At 38.2% G+C, this 4431-nt stretch overlaps 1 non-coding gene across 1 annotated transcript; it reads right to left on the bottom strand.

Moving 5' to 3' along the window:
- Positions 1-2017: 2017 nt before the first annotated feature.
- Positions 2018-2213, bottom strand: LOC142435153 (U2 spliceosomal RNA). Its single transcript, XR_012781279.1, has one exon. It is a non-coding gene; the product is annotated as a U2 spliceosomal RNA (small nuclear RNA).
- Between the last annotated feature and the right edge of the window lie 2218 nt (positions 2214-4431).

The raw sequence follows: 4431 nt of genomic DNA, 5'->3' as shown, positions 1-4431 counted from the left end.
CGATCGCTGAAGACAAATAGGTGCATATGCAAATGTGGCGAAGAAAGTCGATAGTGCCCGCCTATCAAAAGAGATAGTGTCTGGGGTCTTAAAGGCTTGAAGGTAAACAAACGGCCATCTAGCTCAGAAGCAACAAAGCCCACATGGAAGAAGCACACCAGCCTGTGCGATCACTAGGTGTCGAAGGGATCAGGTATCATGCATCATCAGAACAAAAAATCTTACCATAGTGAATGAGGGGGGGAGTGCGGAGTGGAGACCCAAAGCCCATTTGTAGGCCACTGGAGATCCCCTTGCAGAGGGGTCTCGGGGAGGAGACAAGCCAGACAGGCTGTGATGTAGTAACGATGAAAAATACAACTTTCCTCTAGTTTCTAAATGCTTCCCCCTCTCCCCCACTATCATGATCCCAATTCTACCTTGCAAGTCTGGCTAGACCAGAGGATGTGCACTGGTACAGATAGGAACCAGAAACACAGGGAATCCAGGGCAGATGATACCTTAAGAACTAGTGGTGTGAGTGTCGATACTGGGAGGGTAGTGGGAGGGTGGGTTGGAAAGGGGGAACTGATTAAAAGGATCTACATGTGACCTCCTCCCTGGGCGATGAACAACAGAAAATTGGGTGAAGGCAGACATCAGGCAGGGCAAGATATGACAAAATAATAATTTATAAATTATCAAGTGTTCATGAGGGAGGGGGGAGAGGGGAACGATGGAAAAATGAGGACCTGATGTCAGGGGCTTAAGTGGAGAGCAAATGTTTTGAGAATGATGAGGGCAATGAATGTGCAAATGTGCTTGACACAATTGATGTATGTATGGATTGTGATAAGAGTTGTATGAGCCCCTAATAAAACGATTAAAAAAAAGAGTGATTAAAAAGGGGCTAATGGCTTTCAGTGACTGCACGATCTGGGAGATCCTGACAAACCACAGTCATCAGACCTTGTGCCCATCCCTGTGGTCCTCCAGAAAATACTGAATATTGTAGTTTTCACATCCCTTAAAAATTCTAAAATTGATTGTGGTGATAGTTGCACAGCTCTATGAATATACTAAAATCATGGAGTTGTACGCTTTCTTGTTGTTAGGTGTCATTGAGTTGGTTCTGATCCTGTGTACAACAGAAACATCACACAGTTCTGCACCATCCTCTAGCACTGTTCACGTGTACAGTCACCATCTACAATGAAAAAGGTATTTACAATGAAGAAGTCTTCCAAAATTCCATCATGTGCTTTCCAGCTTCATTTCTATCACCAAAGTTGTTTTCCATCTTCTGTTCCTTCCTCTTGGTTTCCAACTTTTGCACATCATAATTATCAATGTATCTTTCTTGTCCTATAAATACTACCCTAGCACAGACAGCATTTATTGCGAGATAGATATGGAAATGTTATTTTTGACAATAAATATGACACGATTCTCTTTAATTTGTCACTCCTGGCGTAGTAAACCATAGTATCAGCCAACTCAAAATGGGGAATATCAATCTATTTCAGCTCACTAATGCTTAGGATATTGATTTTCATTCGTTCCTTTTTATTTTTGATGGCTTATAACTTCCCAGAAGGGGAATGACAAAGTTTTCTATTACTGTTAAAAGTTAGTCTCAGAAACCTACAGGGCCAGTTCTACCCTGTCCTATACGTTTCTGTAAATTGAAGTCAACTCAATGGCAATGAGTGAGAAATTTCTTAGATCATCACCAGATGACGGTGTCAAAAGCTCGACTCCATCCAGGGCATTAAGGCTGACTTTAATTTGAAGAGATATTTTTTTATGTCTTCCAACGTGAAAGGCTCATCTTTTAGCACTATATATGACAAAATACTCCTGTTATTCCTAATTTTTTTTTGAAGCAAAGCTTTCCATCTTCACTCCTGACTTCACAAAGATAAAACATAATAACTTTTTAAAGTTTTTAATATTCATAAAATGTTCAGTAGGCAATCCCTCGGAATTGGGCAGCCTATTCCTTCTTAATAATCTGTTCTGAATCTGGACGCTCAGCTGAAACTGATCCAACAAGGGAGAATCTGCTTTTCCTGGAAATACTGGTGTCATAGCTTCCAACATCACAGCAATACAAACCAACAAACCAACAGACAAATGATGATTTTTGTGTCCTTAGATAGAAGATGTATCAGATATTAAACCAATAAGAACACGTACTACACTTGATCTTATTCAAATGACTTAGAAGGGTGAATTCAACAGTATATAAATCTCCATCAAGCTATTACAAAAAAGAGAAAATATCTACCAACATAAAATAGTCCAATTTTTCAAATAAACCATTTGTCTATGGTCTCAACCATAAAAGTAAAGAATAGAGCTAGGCATTTATAAAATAATAAAAAGATTTGATATATTTCTGTATGCATATTTGGGTCTCTCTATTTTGCCTTTTTTCATTTTTTCTGATTAAATACATCGTCCTGTCCAAAAAAATTAACACATATTGATTGATTCAAATGAACATGAGGTCACAAATGAGCGGACTGAATTTGGAATGATTTCCAAATTTTTACATATTGTCTTAGGATTTTCATATTATTTTGGGTTGGTTTATATCAATTATTAATAAAATAATTCATTAAAAACATTCAATATGTGTTAGGGTTGGTAATCTTTCACTGCCATACCTAATTAGCATTTTCTGTTTAAATTCCTTAATAAGAATAGAGCCTCCTAGCATTCTGAGGCGTGCATTAATGAGTAACACATGATGGCACACACGCAAAAAAGGGACTTTTATTCTAAGTCTTCATTAATGGATTGGAAGACAGTATAAACAGCATGCTCATTAAATTCTCCACTGATACCAAATTAGAAGGGTTTACACACACTGGGAAGGGCAATAAAATTACATAAATAGATCTAGAGAGTTAAAGTCAGTATGCTCACGAATAAAACTATGGGATTTAACCTGTTCAGTAACAAGGTAATATTATTTGGAAGAAACATAAGATAACTGTGGCAATGACTAATATAATTGGAAGACCATGCTATCAAAGAGAATTAGAAATTAGAGGATAAGTATAAGGAAGTAAATATTCAATGTGATATAAAGAATCTATTTCCATATTTTAGTGAAAAGGAAGGAGACCTTCAATGACATGAACAGACACAATGGCCACAACAAGGGGTGTCAACATAGTAACAATTGGGTGGGGGGCACCGCTGGACCCGGCAGTGATCCCTTTGTTAGTACACAAAGTCACTGTGAGTTTTATGTTCATACGGGACAAGGACACACGTCCTAGAAAGGGAAATTATGAAAACGGACTACATGAAAACTATAGCCACGTTGTTTTTGTTCTTGTAAGGGGCTGTTGCATCAGTTTTGACTCAGCAACCCTGTGCCGCTGGGAGAGTATTAAAATAGTAGTTCCATACTCTCACGGTGGCTAATCCTTTAAAATCAGGAGTCAATGAGAACACCATTCTTGACTCTCCCATTTATTTGTACGAGCTACTTTACTTATCTGGACTTCATTCCCCTCATATGTAAATTATAGATAAAAGTTTATTTTCACACAGTATCTGACATTCAGTGGCTAATACATGCGAGGGAATCAAACGGGTATTTTTATTACTGTTTCAACAATCTCCTAGTGGTTTTTTCGGACTCCAATCAGCACTCTACTCTGCATCTGAGATATCTTTAGGAAATACAAATTTAATATTGTTCTTCCCTGACTTAAAACCTTTCGCTGACTGCATGAAGTCTATGAGTCAAAATCCAAGTCATTTTTATGGCACATGAGGTCATTTCAGCACCAGTCTCAATCCTCCTACATCTTTATGTCCTGTGATTTTACCTCATGCACTCTACTTTTCATCTAAACCAAGTTTTGCTTCCCTTGGATTCTCACATCTTTACACAAAGTATTCTTTTCTCCTGAAGTGGGAGTAAAGAAGCGTTCTGCTCATTAATAAATGTACACTGTCTGTTATTTTTATGATACTAGCAAGATGATGAGTTAATCTGGATTGCATGGATGCAGGCAGAATATATGAGATTCTTGGGTCAGGGACAAAGTATTTTATGACTCATGACACATCAAGAATCATGAGTTTCATGTTTGCACCAGTTTCCTTTGCCCTTCTGCATTGAAGTGAAATTGATCATTCTTCTGTCCATAGTCTTTGCAATGGCCAACAATGACGGGGTTGGTGTATGCAAACTGAGTGTTTAGAACTACTATGAGGGGATTGATGAGTTTTGACATTCTTCTGTATCTAAACTTAGCCATTTCAGAAGCAAGAATGGAGAATTTAAAGACCACCATAAATAAAAAGCCATGAGCAAAGCATGTCTGAGATCCCTGTGTGAAGAAGCGGGCAGCAGTAGCAGAGACCATAAGACAGAGACCAGGGCTTCTCAGTCCACAGAACAAGTAAACTTGAATGCCTTTGGGC

Source organism: Tenrec ecaudatus, chromosome X, assembly GCF_050624435.1.
Source record: "Tenrec ecaudatus isolate mTenEca1 chromosome X, mTenEca1.hap1, whole genome shotgun sequence".
Taxonomy (NCBI): Eukaryota; Metazoa; Chordata; class Mammalia; order Afrosoricida; family Tenrecidae; genus Tenrec; species Tenrec ecaudatus.
Note: the sequence above shows the minus strand (reverse complement) of the source record. Positions and strands in the feature narration are given on the sequence as shown.